The sequence below is a fragment of the Syngnathus floridae genome, chromosome 1, assembly GCF_059516105.1.
Source record: "Syngnathus floridae isolate MCC-2025c chromosome 1, RoL_Sflo_1.0, whole genome shotgun sequence".
Classification (NCBI taxonomy): Eukaryota; Metazoa; Chordata; class Actinopteri; order Syngnathiformes; family Syngnathidae; genus Syngnathus; species Syngnathus floridae.
This window is the reverse complement of record NC_142413.1, coordinates 14,414,131-14,442,078: the sequence shown is the minus strand read 5'-3', so window position 1 is coordinate 14,442,078 and position 27,948 is coordinate 14,414,131. Positions and strand designations below refer to the sequence as shown.

General features: G+C 40.8%; 1 protein-coding gene across 3 annotated transcripts in view; it reads right to left on the bottom strand.

Annotated features, from left to right (window-relative positions):
• The window catches only part of xpnpep2 (X-prolyl aminopeptidase (aminopeptidase P) 2, membrane-bound), a 100,771-nt gene that overhangs the window by 23,151 nt on the left and 49,672 nt on the right, over positions 1-27,948 (bottom strand). The gene's annotated exons all lie outside the window — the stretch shown is intronic.

Genomic DNA, 27,948 nt, shown 5'->3' with positions numbered 1-27,948 from the left:
AGAAGGACATCCTGATGATGATAAGTGCTTGATTCCAGCTAGCGAAACGGAGATAATTTGACAGCGAGAGTGACAAGTACACTTCCTGCAAGAGCCCTTGTTGTCACGCACCATCGTTGGGGTGGGCTAACTTTTCTGCTCATGGGATACGGTGGATTTTTTTTAAAAGGACATATGAGCAGGTCATTCTTCAATGTTGTTGAAAATGAGAAAAGATCATAGCTCATGCTTAAATGTAATTGTAAATAATAAATGACCTTAAAAAAATGGGCAGTCACATTTTAACCCCCCCCACTCAAATGTCCTAAACATTTGACAGCTCTGCTAAAATTGTTGACATCTTACATTCACCGGTTTATTCAAATACCCCTTAATGAAATTATTTATAAATATAATATAACCATTATTGAGTTCATTTTTTTCCTGTTTCCTGACAAAGGTGAATAATTCGAGAAAGTGACAATATGTAAGTTCATTTCATTCGCTGCTCTTGTTAATTTAGAATTATTTAGCGTTTTTTTTTGCTAAATGCTTTTTTAATTACTTCTTCTGCTTGAACTGTTTCCATAAGACTGCACTCTGTTTTGGTGCCCTCTGAATAACCGATTGGCACATTTCAACGAAGCTCCAAACGCGTATTTCTGAATGCCCCATTGAGCTTCCCCAAAATTTGTTCGTAAATACACTCCGAGTGGGCTGCTTCACTGTTCAAATGTGGCGTTAACTTAATCAGAAAGCTCCCAATATTATAAGGAAGTAAACCGCTGTGTTAAAAAACATGAATATGAGCAGAACGCGGTCTACATGCCGGCAGCGCACGAGGATGAAATAGCGACCAATAACTTTGTTAACGCAACAGTAGTCATGGCAACTAACTTTGGTTTGCACAATGACAAGGATATATTAGGGTCATTAATCCAGCAGGATTGTACCTTTGGCTACAATGCAATGCAGGATTCTAGGTTAAGGTGCTAGTGTATGTGAGTTGTCACTTGTTGAAAGATCTTGAAACCCCCTTTTGGCCTCGGGTCTCCTTGAACCATAATATCAAAGTGTGTGTGCACTAGTGGTTTTTTCTTTTGTGCTTGCGTATGCAAAATAATCCTCTCTGACAGATCAAGACACCTCCACTTTAGACAATGAAAACGTGTCAAATCGCTCACAGACAAAAACATACAGTATGCCAGTCAGGAAAAAACACGTTCATGTGAAATCTATCAACTCTTTACACTTACTTCTGTATATATCTTCAATTTACTCTTCAGACAAAGAAAACAGCACATTAGTTGAACTTCCTGAACAGATTGGCAGTGAAGTGAAAAATGAAGCGTGAACCAATGAATGTGGGTCAGGAGACTCATGCATCACACCTTGCTACACTGCTCGCATGCCTAAAACAACACTTTTAATCCATTCCTTTACGCTAATTTAACAACATAAACATGTAAATTAAGATGAGATCACCCTGGAAGATATGCACTTCACATTTGCTGGTAGAGGCTTTTGTACAAACTTTGTTAAAGCAACATTAAGTAATAACTGTTGGCTAAAGGGCTCACCATTAAACTAGTATACTGAAACTATATAGTGAGCATGCTAGATCTTTTTGCCTCCAGCTAAGCCACGGCCCCCAAATAACGCTACATTGTTGACAAACTCTAAAAGGGTCAATTGAATGGCTTAAATTTGACCCCAGTGCACTACTCTTCATAACTTTTCTAATAAATGTTTAAGTGGATTTTGTAGTTTTTGATAAGACAATCTAGCATCACATTGATTTTAAAGTTGTTATTTAAGAGAGAAGTCACTAACCTCATTCACACACAAATGGGTCTGTGGGGGTGCAAGGAAAAGGAAATGCACATTTGCTACAATCCTCTTAAGTTTCACAAGCATGGAATGTGTCGCATTTACGCTCTGTTACACTCTGCTTGCGTGAGGATATTTCAGTCACAGACTAAAATATGTGAGAAACCGAACCTTGTTGCCAGGCACCTGTTTTCTGCTCTGCATCTAACCTGTGGTGGCCAGTCGTGCCCTATATAACCACGATACATGAAATCTCAAAGGATTGAGGCCCCTCTTGAGACAAATCCACAGAGAGGGGCTTATTCCCATCCTGTGCGGGGACTGGCGACACAGATGGGGGTCCACCCAGACCTGTGATGGCTTCCATATGTCACCGGGCCCTTGAGAGCTTGTGCACTTTTTTCAAACTGTTTTTCTTTCAATCTCTCATCTCTCGCTCTGTTCAGCTCTTTAAACAGCTTCGAGCTGGATGGGGAGGGGACCGGAGGAGTTGTGCTGGCGAGGTTGGCGTGGGTCAAATGTGAAGGCAATTAATCGCAGCAAAAAAATTCTGCTTCAGCCGGATGCTCACACCTTTTCTCTGAATGATTGTTAGGAGGTTAAAGATGAGCCATGATTTACAGGCAGAAAGATGACAGGAGATAATTTGTATATTTTCTAAGCGGAGTGACCAGCAGAGAGAAGAAACCAGCGACAAACCTAATGACTTTTTGTGGCATTATTAGAGGCTTGGAAACCTGGATCTGTTTTCCAGGCTGCAATTGCATGGTGCTCATGTATTTATGTCTTCAGAAACAGCCAAAACACTGCTGTTGTGTAAAAACAATGGCCAAACAGAAACTGTGGGCCCCTATGACACGACTCGGTGTTAAACCAGCCAGTCGGAAGCAGGGAAAGCTCACTTTGAAATGACACGTTTGCCCTTGTCTTGAGTGACACACGAGAGCGCTAATATTCCCCGCCTGATTATAATCCCTGCGGTGGAGCTCATTAGCCAGGCATCCCCGTTGAACCCTGGCTGAGTCGGTCGGGTCTGGGAGCTGAGCTGTCACTCAACACCTTTTTCTTCAAACGAGAGGGCATCAGGGAGAAATAATCCTGCTCACTCCCTTTTTCTGGAGTTTACGAGGCACCATTTTTTTTAGGTTTGTGCAGAGATATATGCATGGAAACACATCCACGGCGTGTCTAATTGTTGTTTGTTTTATGTTTAGTTTGGAAATAAACCTTGACTGAAAGAAGCTCTGAACAGCTTGAATATCACTTTGAGTTTATTTTCATCCATTGTTCACATTTGCCAAACTGCTGCTCATGTAGCGTGAGTAGAGTTGAGTTCGCTATCACCAAGCACTTGAATTTGGAGACCACCATTTGGAGGTTAAGGTGCTTCTGATGAGGTAAAAGGGCCTTATAGGGAGGGCATACAGCTCTACCTGATTAGCTAACAATTTTATTTTTTAGTCTTCTTCCACTAAAATGACTACTTCTTATCTTCTTCCTCCTACTACTACTCAGATGTGGGCATTCCGGACCAAGGACAAGGGACGAGAAAGTGTACAAACTGAGGACGGACGACAGAAGTGTTTTTTTCGTCCGTCCATGTAATTCTCCTTACCCGGGTCAAGTGCTGAGTAACCTCTCAGTGACAGATGTCCATTTGACTGACGACTGACGGAAACGGAAACATGCTCCTTTGTCTTGAGCGTGTAGTGTAGTGAGCAAAAACACAGGAGTGAGAGTGACTTCACTAACTACGGGTTGCTGATGGCTGTATGAGTGTTTTTTTCAATAACTTTATTTGACTGTGAACACAGCAGAAGAGAAGAAAGATTAGAAGAAGACCAAGAAAAAAGGAGAGGTAGAAGGTGAAAGTTCATGTTCGATTATAGGCCCATTTTATAATCATAATAATTTCATAAAATCATAGAAGATGCAGGATCAGGGAGGCCATCAATTGCTTGTGATAGATTTGATAGTGATATGAGTTGAACGATTACTAATACCAGCTTCTTAACCAGCAGACCAGAAGCATAGAATGAATGGATCAGAGCAAGCACACTTATGCCAGCATGTTGCTTGGTGAGTGTGACTCTGCAGCTGGAGGGGACTGATGTTAAGGACCAGAAAAATGCAGAGACACCGTACTCCACCATTTCAAACAAGGTTTCACATTTGTTAGCCTTTTTGCGGGGTGCAGAATGATCGATTGACAGAGTGACGGAAGCGATGACGGTCATGGAAGCCTTTTTTAAAGTAACGGTATATTATGAATAAAGACAGATTAACAATGATGGAAGGGTGCCCAGGTCAAGGACAAAGAATGAATTACAGACGAAAACAGACCAGTAAGAACACTTGCCAATAGGTCCTCACAGAAACTCCAACACTGCATACAAAACATTTCTTTCAAAGTACAATGAGGTCTACAAAAAAAGCCTCTACTTTCCATTCGAAATATTAGATGGATTCGGCAAGGTACAGCCACTGAAAAAAGGCTGAACAGATACCCCTCAATAACCACGGGCTGTGTTTTTGTCACCCCATCGATCCCCTTCGCCAAGCTCAAGCCTCAACATTTAAAGTGCTATGATTTTCAGAAGCCTCATGGTTACGGAGCAGCGTGCACAAAAAAAGCCTATAAAATGACACTGGCTGCTTGTAAGCACAGAGCTGCCAAGGTGATTTACGGCATGCCGGCCTTTCCTGAGGGTGACAGCAGAGACAGCGAGGAAGAGTGATTCGCCCCCTTTGTGGGGTCCTCTCATAAAAAAGGTTGAGTGATGAGACCCCACTGATCTTATAACATTCCTTTGTTGTTTGCCTAACAAAGACAAATAGAAAACGATCCGCCGCTTGTGCTAACTCGCCAGTGTGACCAAAACACTCACCCTGCTCTTCGTCCCGTCTGTCTTTAGTAACTTTTTCATGGGAAAAGTTAAAAAGCAAACAAATAAAAGTCAATTACATTTTGTTTTGTAATTTAAAACAATATTCAGTCATTTGACCTTAAAATAACAGCTTCTGCTTGGAATAATAATAGCATCTGGGTTGTTGTCGTGGTGGACCCCCCCCAACACACACACACACACACACACACATATTGACCCGAACTTGAGATGCAAACGCAAAGAACTATGAGGCGGATGTCCAGCTGGCCGTGCCGCCCCAAACCATGACATACAGTAGTCCCACACTATTCACGGAGGATGAGGACCTTCGCTCCCTCCCGTAACACAAAGCTTGTTCCTCTGTCAAGATCACGTCAATTCTTGAGGCATGCACCGAGCAGCCAGCAGAGGTTTTCATCACCGTCTTTAACCTCTCGCTACTTAAATCACCATTGTCCCGGCACATAAAGAACACAGTGAGCTGCCTGAACGGCTACCTCAATGCTTTTTGTGGATTTCAGCTCTGCAATTAACACATCTGTAATCCATAAACCGGTTACAAAGGTGAGCAACCTGGACATCGGCAGCTCATAGTGCTCCAGAATACTGGATTTTCTCTCCAACAGACCGATGACGATTTCACGATAGGAAAGAACATCTCCATTCTCATCGTGAACATGAGGACACCTCAGAGATGCGTCCTGAGTTTCCTTCTTACTCCCGCTTTACACATGACTGGTTCCTCTTTCACCCCATCAAACCCACCGTCAGATATTCTGGCGACACTACCCTTGTAGAACTCATCTGGGACAACAATGAGTCAGCCTAAAAGAAGGAAATCCGGAATCTCAAGTGATGGTGTAAATTAACGATCTTGACCTGAATCCAACCAAGAATAAGTAGATGACCAGGAGTACTGAACACACCACCCTAGAGTTCAAGTTCCAGCTCAATCCTCGGAGTCCACATCATAGTGGACCTCACCTGGTCCACAGGTGGGGATCATACTTCCTCAGAAAAGACTAGCCTCTCCAACACCAGCTTTTATTTCTCTCCAGATCCAGCATGCAAAACCTCCAGAGTGGAGAACACACATGTTCAGGTGAATGAACAAGATCTCTTTATTGTCTGGTCAAAAAAAATCTATCCAATACCAGAATTTAAATAATTTCACCCCTGCCATACAAATAATATCGACATTCTCCCAATTGTCCATTGACAACAAATCTCATCTAACAACAGGTAAGTGAATTCAAACCCATCATAAACAAATCAGAGTACGTGCAGCGTTCAAGTGCGTGCCGCCAGGGAAACAGATGGTAGCTACTAACAACGACACCCACCCTGAACACCGAGATCCCGGACCGGGCCTCGGCCAAGCACTGCTAGCTCGCAGCACCTCTCAAATCCCCAACAACTGATCCTCTCCACAGCCATCAACAGATTAGGGGACACACATGAGTGAAACTGGCTGGACAGCTGAGCCTCATTATCCGTCCTCTTTGACTACCAGTCCATTTGCACTCAGTGGATGTTTTGGGACAGTGGGACAATGGGACAGATGACGGGGGAGACGGCCCCCATGAGAGCCCTTCAGGAGCTAAAACTAAGGGAGGCCCACTTATTCACTGTCTGGATTCAAACAATTAGACAATTAACCGGTTAAGAGGGATCAATTAGCTGTTGGATTAAAGCCAATCGGAAATGCCGATTGGCTTCAGATTAAGTAAAGATTACAAAAGAATGAACATAATGTTCTCAAACAGATTGCATCCTTACATTTGAAAGCAAATTAACGGTGTGCAAAAATAACATTAAGGATATGGGTTAGGTTGTGTGAGTTGTTTTTTTCTTTTAACATTATTGCAAGTATTGCAACATTTTGCAAGTATCTTTAACACAGCTCAAGATCTCAAAGGAAAAAAGTTATAGTACTTTATAAGGGAACTTCAAAAGGTTGGTAATTAAGTACAGCAGAACTTTTAAGGTTAAAAACAAAATTCAAGATGTTGGTCAGAAAACAGCAAAATACTGTTCTGGCAGGGCAAAATGTGCAAAATAGTTTGTCCCATCTAAAGTTACCCTCCTCTCCTGATAGCAAACCCTAAAAAAGGCTGATGTCAAGAAAAATTGTGCCCAGGAGCCATTCCTTCAAGCAAAATCTAATTATAAGGAAAAAAAAAAAAAGGTCATGTTAGGTCCAACAGTGCGAGCTGAGGGCCATATCGATAAAAAATAGATAAACAATCCACCTGGCCCATGCTCTCATAGGAACCAGAGGCGACCGCCAGGTTTTTTCCATCTAAAACAGGTAAGAATTAATTATGGCCCGTCAAGTGTTAAGCTCAATTGGAGAAATTTATACTACAGAACAATGGAGTGATTCATTCAGCCTTTTCCGGCCGCAGATAAAATTCTGTGGGATCTGGACTTCATCAGAGGACTGAAGACAATTGAGTGTGAAAAAGTACTTTTTTCCCCCTAAAGAATAGTTTTGAACAATTACATAAAAGTTTAAAAGATTATCAAACTTTCAAAGGTTAATATATGCTAGTTAGTAATGTAAAAGTTAAATGGCCAAATGCCAAGTTGAAATAATGCGTTTTTAAAAACCTGCACCCTCTGATAAGACCCAGAAACGGTCCATGTGCTAACATGATCTTGAGGTCTGATAACACCAAAATCTCCATTCCTCAGCCAAGAGCAGTTACAGATTGTATCAAAAATAATACAACATCAAATAGGTCTCAAAATATTGAAATAAAATGAAGTTAAAAATCGACACTACAGCTGCTTCTTCATTTAGAATGCAAAAAAATTACAAAAAGCCCAAGGAAAATAATAATAATGCACAGGCTGAACTGAGGTGTTGTGACTTGTGAAGTACAAAGATATCAATTTCGCCTCTCAAAAGAATGCTACTTAAAAAGGTTTCCTATTGGTGTCATGACATGCACTAATGTTTCACATTTTCAGAAATGTGTGGTGTAGTCCTCGTCGAAGAAATGGAAAAAGACGTTTTACTGGGTGTTGGGGTCATTGTTGGGAAATGATGGGAAGTTACCGTCACCCTGGAGAAGGAAAGATCTACTCAAAACCATGAGGTGCAAATTTCAAAACACAATTTTATTTTTATTATTATGTATTTTTGTATTAGTATATATTTTATTGTTGTTATTTGATGGGGGGGGGTCAAATTCGAAATTCTCCATAAACTCTCATGTAACATTTATTAGCATAGCGCCATGTAATGTCTCTTTTATTAACCTCCCGCCGAGATGATTGATTCAGACACTTGTTTTTCTTTTATTTTGTGTGTGTGTGTGTGTGTGTGTGTGGGGGGGGGGGGGGGTTCAAGTAAACAGTAAAAAAACGACAGAAGTGTAATCATATTGTGATTTTGGAGGAGAGATGATAAAAGTATTAGAGATGTTAGGCAGTTTCTCACTGGTGATAATAACGTCACCAATTTATTAACCTCTCGCTCAGTCACTTATTCACAAAAGCAAGCACTTGATGCATTTGATCACTCATCTTAGTGGGGCTAATAACGGAGTCAGAGTATTTGTCCCCCAAATTTTCATCAAGTTTTGCATCATACGACTTTATGGGTGTTGTACTGAAGCTGAGAGTGTATGAGACATGTGGGGTGGGTCATGTTATGGAGTGGGCTGGTGTCCTCTATGAGGCCCCATCTAGTTCAACAAGCACTTAAATGAGGCATGTCATGACACTTCTGTGACAGCACCAGACAGACGGTCTCTGCTGCTTTCCGTGCATGGATTTTAATATTTCCCATCTTTCACATCATCAGCACTTTTCATCCAACTGGCAGGAAGTCACGTGACACAGTTTAAAGCCTCTGAAAATCGAATAGATTTTTGGACCTGAGGAAACAACCTCTACCCCGACAATCCTCCGACAAAACCTCATGAGGAATATAAATCAATTTTTCTCACTCAAACTCGAATGCAATTGTGAGGGCAAACAATCACTTTGATAATCAAACTAATCAAACAGAAAAGCCTCTGTTAAGGCACATTCTGAAAAGCGCTTTATTATATTTAACTCTGTTTAATCCTCTGTTCTACCGGAAATCCTGTTTTGTGAAAATGGCCAATTATGCTTTCTGGAAGTTTGGTTGATTAATACTTTACACTTGATTGTATGACCAGCTAATGCCACTAGTACTTTTCTGGTTCAGTTCATCCAAATTTGCCTGAATTATCCTTTTAAAGAAATAACCAATGAGGTTGGTAATCCCAAAAATAAACAGGTAGTGATAAAAAGAATGATGCTCCAACCAGAAGGGCATTTGGAGAGCATATTGTTCTGTTGAGGCCAGTAAAATAAGAAATAGAAAGAAAGAAAGCTACTTGAAATGTACTTTTCCCTGGCTGCACTCCCATCCAGCTCTGCCAAAACAAGCATTTCTTTTTTTCCCCTGGAGTTGGACAGCCTAGTTGGTAAAACGCGCATGAAAATCCATCAGCTCTTGCATGTCAACCGACCAGACATCAAGCCGTCCCCTCAAATTAATTGTGCTACTACATATCTTTCTCGACATTGGACTGGTCTTTAATGGGTAAGTTTGATTAGATATGCACCAAATCATTCTAAAAATTTTAGGAACATTTTTGAATATCTATAGTATCTATTGTTACGTCCCAAGAATTTTTTCCTTGTATTAAACGCAAGCTAAACATTTTTCAACCATTCTCACTTTTTGGGGGTTCCACCAGTAACGAAAACACAGGTCAAAAAAAGTGACCTCCAAATTTGGCCGAGGTAAACAGGAGCCTAACATACTCATCAGCAGTCTGCATAAATTTTGCATGTGTGCGTTAACATGAGTAATTCATATTCATAGCTGCCACTTTCACTTCTCACTTGAAGCTTGAAACTTCTCAGACTGGCTTGGTGCGGTGCAAATATCAAAAAAGCCCTGAGTGGCATTTTACTTTCCTCTGGACCTTGACTGGAATCCCTGCAGCGTCTAATGTTTCTGCAAGTTAAGTGTCATGCCACCCGCGAGCACCGTCTCTCCACAAAACCATCAGCAGACCACCAAAGGTGACCTTGGCAACTAAAATATCACTCATGGATCACAAAGAACGATGAATAAAATACAATGGTGGGTGGTCGGGGACATCAAGGCCTTCTTTGCTGGCTTTCACACTATCAGAAGTACTGACCTTAATTAACAAACTTAAGTTTTTTTTTCAATCAAATACTCTTACCTCCAGCTACTCATTTCATAGGGTTTCTCTTGGCTCCAATGCTTCCAGTAAATGTGCTTATTAGACTTTTTGTCCGGTCACATTTTATCCTCTGCTGCAATGTCAATCTAATCTACCCAGAGCTTTTGGGATCAATAGAGTTGTCTGATATAAATGGACTGTTTCAGTTGGTAGCATCAAGACTTTTTTTAGCCAAGTTTTGATGGCAAAACACATCTGCACACATGAATAATTTAATAAACAACATCTCTGGTGAGTATTTAAATGTTGTATATTTAAGTCATGTTTATACACTGTTTTGAACTTCTCCAAGTGAGTGCTGTTAAATTGTTTCTTCTGCAATGTGATGGTGGCTTAAGTCAGTTACTAAGGCCCAGGTACCAAACACACAACATCATTCTAGAAGAGGCAAGCCAGCAATGAGCGTTGGTGACCTCCGGCCATCATCAATTATGTGCAAGTGCTAGCTTCTAAATGTTGCAATCCATATTCCATTGTACAACACATCTAGGCCACAAGGGACAAAACTTGTGTGCACGTTGCAGCCAAGACTAAAAGATAAATAGATCAGGCGTTGCATTGCAAGGAATTGCGTCCAAACGTATCCTTCACAGGCATCATAAAGCACTCTCCTGCAAAAAATGCAACTTGTCAGGAAGACACATGCACTGTAAGATGACAAATGACTCATCAAAGTGTCAGCACATCTGTTGAGAGTCAAGCACTCAAACACAATGAAATATGTTGTCTGTTAATGGATTGAACAGGAAAACGCCGCCCTATAAACTCAAAAGATAGCTGTTTTAGCGATTTTTATTACTATGGGAAATATACTGGATTATAAAAATATTTATTATATGCAATCTTTCCCCCTATCTTTTATAATAAACGCTTAAAAACTGCATCTTTTGTGAAATGTTTTGATAAATAAGAAGGTGCAAGTGATTATTTGTTTTTGACATACAGAAATAACATTTACTGACATTTATTTTCTAGTTTTGCTGTTTGAGGTACAATGAAATCGTTCATTGTCGCTTCCTGGCTGACTGCGAGACAAGCCCTCATGACAAACAAATCAAATAGTAAAAATACAGTGCATCATAGAGAACTTGATTTTTTCCTCCCTCCCCCAACTTGAATCACGAGAGAATAGCTGACCTCAACCAAAAATGGTACAGTCCAAATGGACACAATTCGCTCACTTTTGTTTGAGGGATTTTCTGCAATTTGTGCCACGATTCCCTGTCAAACAAATTTTTGTCATGGGTCGCATTGTAGTAATAGTTTCCTTCGGAGAGCCATTATCACTGCCAACACCTTATATTATATACAGTATATGCTACATAACAAACTGATGAATAACTACAGAGACAAGTAAAAACTGCTTAAATATTTTAAAAAGATGGATGCTAAAAATTTGAAGACAATTTGTAATATTAGTATTGGCACATGAAGTTGATGCACAATTTGTCTTCGCGGGCCACATAAAATGATTTGGCGGGCCATATCTGGCCCCCAGGCCTTGAGTTTGACACCTGTGCCCTAGCATGACCATTGTAAGTAGTCTTTTTGTCTTAAATCTTCCACGCCTACACATTGTACTGAATGCCATTATGTCTTGTCATGGAGAGCATTAGAGTGTGCAACTGTACCTAATGCAATGTCCAGAGCCCCTATTGGTTGGACCAGGACAAGAATCCAAATTATATTTTGAAAACGCATCTGCTACAAGGGCTTTCAATCTCCTTTAAAACCAGCTTGTGCCCAGTAAACATGAGTTCTCCTGCAGGGGCAATCATTTCCACTGGCTTTCGGAGACTTAAGGTGATGAACAAAGCAGCTGTCCTGTGCACCCTGCATGGAAGTGGACGCACCCCCGGCCTCCCTCCCCAATCTCCCGCTTGTTTAATGTGTGCGCTCGTAAGGAACACAGTCATCTCGCTCCAATGTCACATGGCGGCACTTTGCGGTCTTATCCATCTCCCCTCTCCCGAGAGCTCTCAAGCTCCCGTCTTGGGAAAAAAACGACATGCCGCCAAAACAGCGGAGGACAGGGCATAAGTTATGGACTGCAAGTGCTCAACGATTCGGGGAAACACCATGGCTGCACGTTCTTTTACAACAAGCAGCTGCGCTTGAAGCCAAAAGAGAAATGTCTTTTAGAGGTTTACTCATTATATCAACATTGAAATGGAAATTGCAGCTTCTTCGCACAAATTATTTTATTTTTTTACTTGAATGAGCAAGAAGCCCGTTTCAGGTTAAGTCAGTCATGCAGACTTTGCATTAGTGGGGCAGTGTCCTTTTGAGAGCTGGGATTCCATTGCAAACTCATGCAGTCTATGCATTCCGTAATAGGAGAAATTGAAAGGGAAATTTGCAATTTTCAGATAACGCGAACGGGCAGAGGTACGTACGAGAAATAATCTGTGGAGGGAAAAAAAAAGAGGAATAGCCACCAATCAGAGACAGAAGCTGAATTTTCCAATCATGTGTCCTACTGGGTTCCCGTGCCTGTCACCTTTCTGTCCTTTGCGTGTAGCAGAAAATCCATCTGTCCCTCATTGTGAAGAAATTGTGAGTGCGGAATCGGTATCTAATCAAGATCAATAAAGAATTCTGCCCCGCAGCAAGAGTAAGAAATTCAGTCACTTGTGAGATGGAATTGATTGGAATTGAAGTCTTGGAATGATTCACTTAGTCTAATTGGTGAGAGTGTGTGTGTGTGTGTGTCTGTGTGTAAGTGCGTGCGTATGTGTATCCAAACTTATTTGGATACAAATTGCCGTTTGCTATGTTAGTTTACAGTTTGGCATTCTGTTGAGTATTTTTTTCCCATCATTTCCATTTTCTCAATTTTCTGCTTGCAGTGTAAAGCCAGCCGACTGGGACCAGCGCGTTAATTGGAGCCTGAGCAGTGGCGGCTCCAAACGATGCTCCGGGGAGGCTTCCTAACAAAATGTAGTCAGTATTATGGCGAAATCATTAGGATTTTTCCACTGCCGTGAATTGTACTTGTTGATACTGTCATGGCATCTATTTAAAAAGTAAGCGACTATCTCTGTCTCTCTCAGCATTCAGGTGGATTTCATTGAGTTTGCTCCGTTCCCACGATGAAGCGTTGTTGTTCCAAGTGGGTCAAGGTTGTGTTTTTGGCTTTTCTCATTCTATCAGCACGTGACATGTCAAGTAAATCACACACTAGAGGACAACATCATTCCTGCTGTTCCATTTAACTTGTCCTGAGGGCGAACGTGTTTCATTTTGACCATATCATTGCATTTTAGTTAATATTGATCATGAAGCGCATTTATGTACCATTGGAAAGAAGCACAATACAAATGTTGTTAAATCAGTACAATCAAAACTGAGCATTGCTAATTTTGTAAAAACCATAATTTGTGCCTTACATCATGCAAGCGTCCCTAATGTTGTGTCCAGTGGTTGTATGTCATTTTGAGGCCTACTTAGGAACCTTTTAAAGGCATCCTCCGTGCTAAGTCAACCATGACGTGTGACGAACAACAAAAACGACACAATAATGGGCACCAAATGTTCCACAATAAATAATGTTAATATCCTGTTGGTAAGGCCTACATTCTGCTCATATGACAAATCTTTGGCATCCCACTTGTGAGCACCAACAGTGTTGATCGCGAAAAAAACCCAAAAACATTCAGAACCACGTGTAACACTCCACAGGTTGAGCATTGTGGGGAAAACAGATGAAAGAAGTCCAAACAACCTGTCAAACATTTATATTGTGCTGCCTCTTGAGATGTTTTGAGTCTAACTTGTAGAAAATTAACTCTGAAATCATATCCCATCGGTGCATGTCGTGCTCTGGTGAGGTCGGGTGCGAGCGTGACAAGAGTGTGACAAGCCGTGTGGTCTATGAATCACCACTGCTCGACATCATTTTGTGATGAAGAACCTCAAAAGTTCTCACAGTTGGTAGCAGGCCCAGAGAGAATGCTGATGAAACACAGAGGCAGTGAGGCCTTGGAAGGACACCAGTATTGCGTAGCTATACGTCCCGGGATGTGTAATATGAGATTAAAAAACATGGCTAGAGAGCAGATGATTCACTTGTTTTGTTACTTGTATTGGAGTGAGGGCCGTATTCTCCCAAGTGCTTCAGTCTCCCTTCCACTTAAATCTGTCATTTACCACCTTCATGCTTGATATACATTCTGGGCAAGAGCAACCTTAAAATGTGGGTGTTGCTTGTCAAATTTAGCATTGCATGCATTTTCCGCTCGACTTAAGCGCGTGTTCCCTTTTGCACTCTAGAGGCTGTTCAGTGCCTGTGAAGGTGAAACATTATATTGCACTTGAAGTTTGGATTCAGTTAGAACATATGCCGCTGCATGTGACTTCCAGCTATCAAATGCATTGTATATTTTCTGTTGTATTGTTATTTGATGTTATATGTTTTTGTAAAGCGCATTGTTATGGCGAAAGCTTTTCTGAAAGCGATATATAAATAAAGTTGTACTGTATTGTATTGTGGTGGATGAAGAGAGACTCAGGCGCTGTAAATCGGCTGTTACAGCATTTTAGCCGTGATAGTTATTGGCGAAGAATATCGGCTTTGGTTAAAGTAAACAAAGGATACAAATTTACAACACACATAATATTGCTATGTTGCTCGTTTTTCCAACACTGTAAAAAGTATTGTGTATTCATGAACCTAAAATTCTCTGTGGGTAATAGGCCTACATGAATTTTAATAGAGATTTCAACCACATGCAAGAGGCATACAATTTGATCAAATTAGGATTAGCATTGTTGAACCTTGGTAGAGGTTTGTAAAACAGAAAAAAAATCCTTATTTTTATACATAGCGTAAAAACTGGCACGTCGTTATTTTTGCGCTGGGGCAAGTCTAGTTTATTGTGTTTGGGAATTTAGCAGGCCACACTACACCTCGCTCGGTATTCTTTATGACATGCTTCCGGCGCACTTGACCATTTGGTGTAAAATAGTAGACTGGACTTAAGACCAGGTGAAACCACGTCTAAATTGTGGCGCAGGTGGTGTAATGCCATTTTTGTGGATTTGATCCTGTCGACAGATTATGGTTGTTTATATGCAGACATATGATTGGTGAACAAAGGTGGTCTGGCAACTTTCCATCATGCACAAGTGAAGCGCTTTCAGTTCCTTCTCCCACACAGTCTCCAGCATCTGTTATGCTTTCGCCATGTAGACCACGTGCCTCTCCTGCTCTGAATTTGAAGGGAATAAGGAAAATCGCTCGATTGGCCGGGAGTCAAGTCAGCTGTATTCAGTTGACAAACCCACAACAACAACAGTGTGAACACCCTTCTAAAAACCCCACCCGTGTCACAGTTGGACTGCAATTTGTGCTAGACTTGGGCAGGGCATGAAAATAATGCTCTAAGTCTTATTCAATACGAACTAGAAGAGGAAGGAAGGAAGGAAGGAAGGAAGGAAGGAAGGAAGGAAGGAAGGAAGGAAGGAAGGAAGGAAGGAAGGAAGGATGATGAACACATTTTGATCTAAAATAATGCATATTGCAGAAGGGGTGCACAGGTGTCAAACTCAAGGCCCAGGGGCCAGATACGGCCCACGAAGACAAATTGTGCATCAAATTCGTGTCATTACTAGAAATGCAAATTGTCTTCAATTTTAATAATATCTTTTATTTTTAAATATTTGACCAGTTTTTACTCGTCTGATTTGAAAACGAGTTATTTGTCAGTTTGTTTTGTAGCTTTTACTGTATATGATATGAGGTGCTCATACATTTATTTGGGTTGACAGTCATAATGGCACTCCGAAAGAAGCTATGACTACGATGCGGCCCGCGAAAAAAATGAGTTTGACACCCCTGGAATGTAACACTGATCCAAATAAGGATTGTTTATCCTTTGTTTGTCCTCCACTCATTTCCATTGTGGTTTTGTTTTCTTGTTTTGTTTTCTGAAGTCTCCCTATGACATAAGAAAGCTCGCGTGTCAACTTTCTTGGCATAACAATTCCCGGCAAGATAACCAACCAACCCACATCACATCACCACAGTGGAGCACACGTTGCTATGTAACAGACTGTGATGATGAAATGCTGCCTTTGAAGGGCGAAGATAACGCCCCTCGCATGGAGGTCCGCAATCCCAAATGATGGAATCATTCATAAGCTTTAAGAGAATTTTTGAGACCTCCATGGTGCGAGAGCTATTTGGCTTGAAGAAAAATGTCCATACTTCATGAGCTATTTAAGTGCTGCACCAGCTCTGCGTTGAGCTTAATGACTTAGGGTGCATTTCAACAGGCAGGTCAAAGCAGTCACATAAATGCCATCCAATCCCGCAACTCTGAACCTCCAACATTTGACATTAATCCAGAGAGTAATGTGGCCCTTCCTGTGCCCTAATGAAATCTGAACTTTTCAATGGTCGACACACAATGGCACTTTTGGAATTAAGCAGCCAGGACTGCTGGGACTGGACTAAATAGCACACAGATGGCCCACCCCAATTTCATGTACACCCCCTCGACAGGCTTGTTTGGTCTCTGGGTGTTAGTTGTATCCATCCTCCGACTGATTTCAGACATTTACAGCGGTACAACAAAGAACGTTTGATCAGAAGGTCCAAATGAAATATGTTCAAACAATTGCTGCAGTCAGGAATGTTCTGTATAACTCTATATTCAACAAGTCAATTGCTTGGTTCCGTATGAAGTTTAAATGTACCTGGGAGCATATGAGTGACTGATGGAAGTCCAAAAAAGTACATTTCCCTTTTTTTCCCCATTATTCAAGCGACAGAGATGCCTTAATTAGTTTGATTCTGTTACCATGCTCATAGCGTAAATCACTACTATCGCAAATGATCTTTTCCTACTGAAATGAATGGTAATGCTATTACTGTAATATATTTCAGCCTCCTCCCAAAACATCCTTATCATCTTCCTTGAACTAATATTGGTCGGTTGGTTTCTTTAGTACAGTCCATTTGCTTTTGGATAAATTGTAATGAGGGAGTTCTTATTGCTTAACCAGATCTGGGGTTCTTTTGCACCTTCACCAATCAATACCTTTGTCCCTTATGCAGAATTTTGTATCAAAGACTTGCAACCACAAACACTGAGTCAAATCTATCCATCCTTTCATATCATCTTACTGTTAATCAGAAATGTTCTACTTTTGTGAACAATTTGGCCTCGGTGGAGGTCTGCATTTGCACAAACCTTTGAGTGTTTCAGGTATGTTGAGTTTCTGTAATTTCAGAAAGGATTTAGTGATATATTGTAGCAAATAGCTGCATTCTTTAAAACTGTCCTTTAAATTTGTGCACTCTCCATACAGCTGTCTCTGGCAGTAGCGTATGCTTGCATCCTTCTATGAAAGGTGATGCTCACACATAAAATAGGATGTTAATTCCCGGTGGCACATCTTCAGTCAAAGCCAAGGGTGGGCGGTCTCACTCTCTCGCTCTCTCTCACCACCAGCGGTTGGCAGTTCATAAATTAAAAGATTTGCTTTGGGGAAAATTGCATCCAGCTCACATTTGAGGCAATCAAATCTGCAATTATGCAGTCTCACATTTCAATTTTGCATCCAGCTGTGAAAAGCCCACTCACGGCTAACAAGATTTCCTGAAAAAGGGATATGTAAAAAGACTACCAGACACCAAACAATGAAGGTAATGCTTGAATTTGTCCTACAGTATACTGGTATTGTGATATAACCTTTTCTTATTATTTTTTACTGTCATGTACCATTGCAAAACATAACCTTGGTATATTGATTACGAGAAGAAAAAAAAAAAGACATTCACAAATAAAAATGAACCTAACGCTCAACTGTAAGAATTTCAAAATTTTGCCAATGGCAATACCCATTTTGGATGACAAAGAGGATCTGTAGCAGGGTGACACTATCAAAACATAACCATGTCAAAACCCATTACCTCTCTCAGGCTCATTTATTTCACACACACTAGGAACTATGCCATTTTCCCAATACCTATGCTTAATTGATTTTGCTTTTGAATATGGGATTTTAACTATGTGAAGTGCTTTGAGTTATGTTTTGAAATGCTTGGGCTTGCCTATAAAGTTAATTATTAAGCTTACTAATGTGATCAATACGTAGCCTCCTACCGTCAATACAATTTAATCATCAGATTATTGCTGGCTCCTCACAGTCTATAAAAAGGTAGGATGCTCAAATGTGGCAGAAGTGTGGTTGGTTCAAGTTGACCATGAGAGGACAGAGCACACAGTTTGACTTTAAAGTGGATCACCCTCGGATGCTCTACCAGGCTAACATGCAGACAGGATTAATGTAGATGTCTGCAAATTCAGGTAAACAGAGGATTTGAAAGTCTTCATGAACAGATTATTACGACTCAGAGTAAAGCTAGTTATTTTAGGGAAAAGAAAAAAGTTGGGTGAAAAGACCTTAAATCAATGTCCAGCAATCCAAATGGAGCATCCACAACAAATTGTGCAACCTCACTGTTAAGATCCATGCATTATTCATAAAAAAATTGAAGGAGACTTTGTGGGGGGGGGTTTCACAATATAAAACAATTCTCAGTTGTGTCACTGTGGCTGTGGTCTGTCAAAGTACCCTCATAATCAGCACTTATGGAGTACTATGTAGTTCATGTCTTGCTGAAACCAGCTCTGTTTTTAGGGGCTGACCCTGTCTCATGCAATCACTGCAGGGCTAAAGGTGAGGCTGGCTGTGGTTACTATGACGACAGTGACTATGCTCCCCATGCATACTATCTCACGTATTTTCCGTTCCAGCAGTTTTATTAACCTCCTCAACAAATAATAAATCTCATCTCATCCTTCCTAATCTCATCAGGCTGTATCATACAGGCAGAGGCCGGAATGTGGACAAAATGTGAAAATAATAAAAACAGTTTAGAATTTATGGAGGCAGCAATTTATCCACTACACTTTGTGTTAGGTGGCATATCACGTAAAAATAGCAGACGAAGGACGAATGAGGGACCGGCAAAATTTGGTAAATTACCCACTTCTAAACTTAATATATGATATGTAATTATTTGTAATTGTCATAATTTTTGAAAGAGTATAAACCAGAGGTCCCCAAACTTTGTCCAATGAGGGCCACATAACTTTTCCCTTCTCTGATGGGGGGCCGGGGTCAGTTTCTAACAGAAAAAGTGTGACAATCACAGGGGTCCCTAAATGTAATCATTTAGTGTTTTCCAGAAAACATGCTGACACTCCAGCACACCACACACATCCTGCATTCGGAATAAATTTTTCTCTTAAGGGGTATGGGTGGCCATAAGGGTAAAAACGTGCTGGGGCAAAGTGAGGTCGTAGTAGCATTTTTTTTTCCGTCTCTGGTATTGTTTAGCATTTTTTTTCCCCGTTTCTGGTATTGGTCAGGGGGTCCGGTATTGTTTAGGATTTTTTTCCGTCTCTGGTATTGTTCAGGGGGCCGGGTCTAATGCGGAGGGGGGCCGTATACGGCCCGCGGGCCGTAGTTTGGGGACCACTACTATATACTATAAACCATAGGTGTCAAACTCATGGCCCGGGGGCCGGATAGGCCCGCCAATTCATTTTATGTGGCTCGCAAAGACAAATTTTGCATCGACTTGATGTGTCAATAATAAAATTACAAATTGTCTTCACGTATAAAAAATAGAAAAATTGCCAGAAATTTTGTTAGCATTCATCTTTTTAAAATATTTAAAGTTTTTACTAGTCTCTGATTTCAAAACTAGTTATTCATCAGTTTGTTATGCAGCATAAATTGGATATAATATAGGGCATTAACAGTCATAATGGCCCTCCGTAGGAAACTATGGCTACGATGCAGCCCGCGACAAAAATGAGTTTGCCGCCCCTGCTATAAACAATTAAATTCTTCTCACTTTAATTTACATTTTAACCTCTCACTTGTTCCTGTGGAGCTCTGACCTTCAAACCTTGTGGGCTATGTCGACCATGCTCGTGGGCTTGTCGTAATATGGGAATGCTAAACGAGAAGCAGACAACACACACCACAGTCAGATCTATAAGCAACTCCTCAGGTCCGCAGAGTGTCACTTTTAACTCTGCAGGAACAGACATGCAAGTATTATGTGTAAAGTAAAAAAAAAAAAAAAAAAAAAGGCCTCTCAGAATTCAAAATATGAGCAAACAAATGAAGGTTCTTGAAAAAGCCCATTTCTCAATACATATTCTATCTGTATTTACTCCTTATCAGAAGTAGTAAAAATGAAATAGGCGTAAGAGCTGGGAGTTTGTGCCAGTTGACTGTTACAGCATCATGTTTAAAACAGATAGAAAAATAAATCAGGACTCTTTAATCTGCACCGAAAACCAATAGCAAACATCAGCACATAATTACTTTGGCTGGTACACCGAAACATTTAAATCAAAGTCAAGGAATTGGAATGACATGAAAGATATTTGGGCGTTTGCTTTAACAGATGCAGCAACATGTGTATCTTTCTTCTGCAATAAACCGCCAACCAATGTTTTAAAGATTTTAACAGTTGGGAATGTGTTACGGATTCAAACCTTCCAGCCTCCCTGTGTTGATGTGTTTATGCGAGTTCGCGCTCATTGGCCATTTCTTGCATGTGTCATCATCTTAAGAGTTTAAGATCAGGGGATGTTTGAGAATATCTTTCGTTCTTCACATGGCCTGAGTGTTGTTGTTAGTCACCTAAATGTTGAACAGAGGCTGTGATTTACCGAAGTCAAATTCCTTGTTTGGCACGCTCAAACATGGCGAATAAAAAACTCTTGAATCTTGAATCTTATTAAAGTTGCTCTACAGTGAAAATATGTCTATTTAATTTGCCACACAACAGAGAAGAGTGTAGTAGTATATCGTAGATACAATCATGAAAAAGTATAAAAAATCATGAAAAATCAAACCTAAGTCTCTGCTCTAAATGTGCTGAAACCACAAACTCAAATGTCAACAACGACTGTAGAAGCCGCACAAATAGACACTACTTTGTGGACATCAGTTTTTCCATGCCACGACAAAAGCAGCTACGCAAGCGCGAAGCCTGAGCACACATGCTGGTTGTCAAGTCGGAGCTTCCTCTTTTGCCTTTCTCTGCGTAACATAGGCAAATAAAAAAAAAAAAAAAAGTTCACTTTTTGCTCATTGTGTTGGGATTTTAAGCCACTACCACTATTCAGCACTCAGACCTCAAGACAATGCTTCCAAGACATTGCGTCTCAAAAAACTCAAGTCATGGCACTCATACCTCAAGGCTACTCCAAACTCTGCCTTTTGGAGAGTTTGGCATTTAAACATTTCACTATTTTAGGACAATACATCAAATATAAATTAATATATTTACCCCCTTTCCCTGGACTACAAAATGTAAATGTATTTTTTTTCATGTATTTTAATGTAAGCTGAAAGATTTCTTTATTCATCACATTGAATTGTGTGAATTGTTTCCTGTGATGTCAGTCTGTGTGCATTCCCAGATTTAAAAAAAAGCATGGAAGTAAAATTCCAAAAAGGAAATGCTGGTTGCTGTGTTAGCGAGGGGGTCAAACGTCCTCTGGAGACGTGACTGCTTCACAGTTGTCCATTCATCAAGCAGCATATCAAGTACAAAGGACGCAATATCCTTTTCGGCCTTTTGTTTAACCCCCTCTCCCCACACACGCATGCACACACACACGTACACACACACACACACACACACTGATTTCCAGATTTCCTTATTTTGACTTATTTTGAGAAGCAAATCCAGACATATTCTATTGTTTGTTAAATACCACGAGAGATGAATTGACGGAATATTCCACCGTTAGTCAGGTGCTTTCCATGTGTTCCTCATTCAGGTAAGTTTAAAAGTCCCTTTAATGGCCCTCATCTTGGTTAATGGAGGCAGGTGAGCTGGGCTGTCTCTCATAAAAGAGCAACGAACTGAGCCTAGTCCACATAAAAGCTAATGGGTCATTAATGAATTGGCTTCAGTCACTGTGTCCATAAGGCAACTCAAGATGAAGCCGCCACTAGACGCTGCTTTGACTTTATAGGCCGAGGATGCTTGAATAATAAGTGCATTTGATTGCCCACGTCGTAATAGGAGAGTGAAAAAAGAAGGGAGATGTTGAAACACGGGATTGCAAGGGGAGTATTGAGATTTCATAATAGTAAAGAAAACAAAGAGAAATTTTACAGCAAGATAGCAGACAAAAGAACAAAAGAAGCCACTTTGTTCTTTTGAAAAGTTTCCACCCCCCTCTCCTCTTGCTTGCTTGCCTGAAAGCCTTCATCATGACTGCAAATTCTTTTCCATTCATTCTTTACACTTTGTCAAGACACGAAGAAAACGGATCTGCTACATACTGTATGTGACCATATTCACCATGGTAATGCTGCTTTATGAATAAATCTTATGTGTCCATGATTGGAGTTATGTTTTACTTTATTCTTAGCTCATTTAGAATTACCATTTATTCTTATTATATTATCAGGTTGGTCTCACAATATTATGAGTCCCCCCCACACACAATTTGTATTTGTTCTTTTCAGTGTGGACCACATCTTCATTTACAAAACATAGTGGGAGTGGTTATAAGTCTACATACCCCTATGCAAGTGTCACATTTGTGTAACGTGATGTGAATTTCCACAAATACTGTGACCTATTACAAGTGCATCTGAGTTGTTATTTTTTTAAATTGTTTAAAGGAAAAAAAAATAAAAGCATAGAATAATCTTATCTAGAACTGACAGTACAAACATACCTTTTGGAGTTATTGCCAAAAAAGTTCAGCCCTGGTTTCCTCGGACTACAAAACATTTTTGCACATCTTTGGTATGTTTTGCAAAATGTAGGTGGGCTTGGATGTTTTTCTTTGTAAGATAAGTCTTCCATCTTGCCACTATACCTCAAAGCCCAACCCTGAAAAAAAGATGAGAGATTAAGTAATTGATTCTTTGCAGCTTCCCTGACCAGTTTTCTTCTTGCTTTTTCATCATTTTGCAGGGATGTCCAGTTCTGACTAATGTTACTGTTGTGCCATAGTCTCCACTTGATCAATTCACTTTAACTGTCGTTTTTACAATGAAAAAATATGTGAAAAACCTCAATGACTTTCCCTTTATTAGTAATGCTAAAGGTGACAAAAAGGTAGTGGTGGTAATGCATGACAAACTCAATACATTTCACAATGGCTCAGCAGAGTTCTTTATAAAAAAAAAAAAAAAAGAATTTCTGCAGTATCATGGTATCGTGATAACCTCGCCTGACTCTTATTTCCAATGCAAGGATGCTATTGAATGTGTGAATTTTTTATGTTTTATCTTTTTGTTGTTTTGTTTTTTACTTTATGTACACTGTGTACATACATTAGTAAATAAAATAAAAACATGGTGAGATGCTCGCACCAGATTGGAAATGGTGCCCCGAATGTGCAGATTAAGACATCACAGTCAAACCTACAGTACAAGCTGACAATCTTCTTTTTGTAAATCTCTGAAACAGTTCGTTTTACTTGAAGCACTGTGTTGTACTTATTTTTTGTGTGTGCTATAGTTATCAAAATATAAAATAACCTGTATCAGAAAAAAAACGTTTTTAAATAGAAAATGGATAGATGGATGTTATCTAACGTGCCACCCATAGAAAGATTTGAAAACACAAATATTTTGGATGAAAGAATAAAAAATACTTGATGTCTTGATGTCAACATCATCTCTGAGCACAGGTCATGTCTATGTGGAAGGAATATGCCTGTATGTGCTTACAATAATAAGTCATCACGAAGAATAATAAATTAAAGCCTGCAAAGGCAAAACCATTTTTGACATTAAAAGGGTTTAAGAGTTCAGCTTCTCGTGTTTTAAGTTGAAAAACAAAAAGACCCTTTGTCTTGCCGCTGAAGGCGGAAGACCTAAGAGAATGCCGTGAAAGGTTCAATGAGCTCTGTTTTCCTCGGCACCTTTATTTCAACGCCGCAAAATCTCTTTCAAAGACACATCATGTCTCTTTTCAGGCAGGGGCCGTCGTCCCCCCTAGTGCCCCCTCCCAACAAAACATTTGCTTATCTCTCGTCTGTCACGTCACATCTCTCCGTCCCGGTCTGAGTCGGCGAGCCCAGGCCCTGGCACGCTCAGCCCCCAGCCTTACAGACTGCGTCCACAAAAAACAAATCAGCCATTTCTAAACGGATCACACGTCTGATAAGAGCAACAATATTAGAGAGCGAGAGAGAGCGCCACTTTGGAGACAACGCCCTCTTGCTTTAAACTTGTTTTGACTGCATTTGAAGCCATTGGACAATGAAAAACAAAGCTGGATCGTCTGCCTATCTGCTGAGAAACAATGACAAGAGTGCTCAGGGAAAGCAAGAGGTGGGTACATTTTCCCAAAAGACTATTGGATGGCGCCTGTAGCTGAGATGTAGCCATCAACTGCCACCAGCGGCGCACATACCGACGTACACGGGTGAGGTTAAAGGGCACGCCTAAGATAGTTGCTGACAAGTGAAGAGGCAATCAACGGTAGCAGAGGAGCAGGAGGGTGCTGCTATCACCTGGCACCTGAACACACACCATCACGAGATCTCGTGTTCTGATTAGACTGATTCAGTGACTATTTGTTTTTCTGTAATATCTGCCTTTGACACGCTCATGAGGGTCTCCTGAAGGTTCTGCACATGCTCATTGGGATTGAAGTCATGTGTGTTTACCATGTTTTGTTAGATAGCTGCCAGGGGACTGGAAAGTAGCAATAAGGATTGAGATTCAGATTTGGATTTAAGTCTTAATATTTGCTAGATTTTTACATGGTTTGAGAGGCCATACGTTCTGCATCACAGTGGCTAAAACTCAGGGTCTTGTGCAACTTCAGAGGAATCATTTTCACAGAAACCTTAAAATATGACTTGTATGAGTTTTGGCTCTGCTCTCCTCCAAGACATTTGTTGATGAAAGTAGGGACCACAGTTCCGCCTTCAGAAATGCAAAACACCACAAATGATTCTCCCATCTCAAAAGGAAAGTCCAGTATTTCAACCATCCACAAGATGCCATTGATTTCCTCTGCTGAAAATTTCTCAAAAGGACAAATCAAAGACCTGACAACAAGTTATCACTGGTTTGATATCTAATAGGCAGCCTGCATATGGTGCTGGATGTTTTTCACTCATGCTCAGCAACAGAATCAACATCTATCTCAGCAACAACAACACAAATAAACATCCGAACACTTCATTAGCATTTCCGGAATCAGCAGCTTTATATGGAAACGGAAAATAAACAGGAACAATTCAACAATTTGTGTACAATCGTGGGCTCATGGGCTCAATTTAGCCAATTCTTGAATCAAAAAGCCACCTGTTGACAATTCCTGTTACGGACATTGACATCGGAAAATGATGCCATTTGCATCATACAGTACGTGATATGTGAGGAATGTCTCCCTGTTAAGAAGTCAGGAATCAGGAAAGGTCATCAAATGCAGACATACACAACATTCCTTCATGTTCGCTTCCTGTAAACAGCCAAGTGTTTCCTGTGTTGAGGCAGATGTTGGGCCCTATTGCTCCCTTCCGACCTCGGCCCGTGTCCTGTTGACCCCAATCACCTGGCTCCCCCGCGTGTAAACGTGCAGTCATCCCCTGGCTTTGAATTCACGTCATGGCAAACATCCACTGACACACGGCGAGGAAACGCCATCTGCTACAGTTTCATTACACGGCTTTGCTCCGAGCTAAGACAATTAAATCTAATAGAGTGCAAATGTCTGAGCTGGTACTGCCAACTTTACAATGTCGGCCATATCACCATCCATATCCATATGACTTTTTAATGACCGCTAAAGCCACAGTCATGAATTATCAATATAGCGCGGGGAATTCAAACACCTGGATTGTGCAAAACTGTTTAATAGCCCACTCAAGCACATTACTGTTCATTTCGAATATCTCTGCGGGTTGGCTTTGCAATCCTTCCTGAATGTTGGATTAAATTGAATTTGGAATTACTCCTAACTACTAAGTGGGCTGGTAATAGCGCCGTAATCCCCATCTATCTGCCATTAGCGACGATTGGGAAGGATTTCTGTCAGTGATCAGTGAGCACATTTGAAAAGATGTCGCGAACAAATTATTCTAAAAGCAACCACGCTAATTATCTTTTGGCTAAGAAAAGGGGCTCGGATAAACGGCCCAGGGGGCCAAGAGGAGCGATCCGCGTGAACAGGAGAGGCCTTCAAGTGCCTCGTGTAAAAATGGAAGGTGCTCCTCTCGTTGGATCTCAAGTGGGTGGCACATACATGGTTTCCCCTGCGGGACCCAGGACCCTTGGGGGAGACAATAGCCGGGCTGTTGTGTCAGGATTTGAAAAGTTGAGGGTCACAGGCACCTTCTTCTCAGGTCCACGCCACTAAAGTGTGACTGTTTAGTGACAACAGAAAGAAGAAGCTTTGCGGAGAAGGGGGTTAGGGTCTGGGGGACGGGGGCCCAAAGGCGGCCCATCCATCAAGTGTCACTACATGCCTTTGGGGACTCTAATCGACAATCCCAAATGTAAGCAGATTGAGCCACTCAGCAGGCCAAAAACCCTAACCTTCACAATCTGACATCCAATACTTGTAGTCTAAATAATATTTACTGATTATTATTCTTTAATTTATTCTTAGTATTATGAATTTTAAAATGTTCCTGTGCATGACTTGATCATCTGAGAGCAGTATAAGAATTTGCATCTAAATCAGGGCAATCAGTAGTAGGATGTGCGTGAAACTGCAGGTACTGAAATAGACTTGCTGTGTCCATGTATGAAATTGGCGGGTAAACTGCAAAACATTCCCTTGCCGTTGATGTAGTTGGCCGTGCAGGTGACCTGGGCAATTGGAGACCGCCTTTCATCCCCTGATCATGCGTCTGTGTCATTTGTACAGTTTTTCATGGCAAAAACGTCTTCTTTGGTGAAGAACTGTTCACTATCCGCCAAATTGCTGCTTGGGAACTGAGTTAAGTAGAGTTCCTAACTAGCAAAAAGTGCTCAGACCTCAAATTCTAGCTTGCACGTCAAGGCAAAAATTTGGTCGAACGACAACTCATATCTTCAAAAACTCTCAAGTAGGGTAACTAAATTTCTAATCATTTCAGTGAGTAGCCTAAATTAAGGATTCATTTGGTTCTCTTATGGGTTTCTGTAACTTGGATGCAAACTGATGCAATTTAGAACATTTGGTTCTGTCTTGCATTTGTCCCGTGGAGATACCTAAAGAAAAAGGTTATTTTGTCTCTAGGTACATTTGTGAGTTGCACTGGATAGAATTATATTGAATTCTTATGGAAGTTTGCGACAATTTTTGTGTTTCAACACTACAGCAGAAACCAGACAAAAAGTCCTGTGATGTAATCAAACACTGCTAAAGTTAGACATAGATTACATATTTTGAAAACAGTTTTAAAAGGAAAAAAAAAACAATTGCGGATGCAGAAAGCATGACGCCTTGATGGCGGTACATGGTTTTCCGCGATAAGGAAACTCCCAATTCTCACAATTCATTGCAATAAAAATCAACGTTTCCTGTTTATTGTGCGGTAAACAAACGCAAACGAGATAAGTTGCTCTCTTATTGGCCTTTGTTTGTGAAAAGAATATCCCAAACGTCAAAAAATGACTGGTTAAAGGAGGTGGCGGTCAATAATTGATACGTTTTTTCCTGCAGTGACTCCCCAAGTGTCACGAAGGCCGACTTCAAACGGCGCTTGGTGATTTAAGCCATCCATACCGATTTAGCCCGAGGCGCGCCGTTGATAGAATGGAGCGAGGGTTCGAGATACAAAAGCAGGAAGCTCATCTCGTACCGACCCTTCCTTCTTTTATCCGCTATTAGCGCTTATTCGGATTCCCCCAAATTCCTAGCATGTCATCCTGCTTTGCAATTTCAAAAGAGTTTTCAACAAGAGCATCTGTTGGGCTATTATCATAAACCTGCACGCACCCCCATGCTCCGGCTTCTTCTTCTTCACACCCCTCCCTCT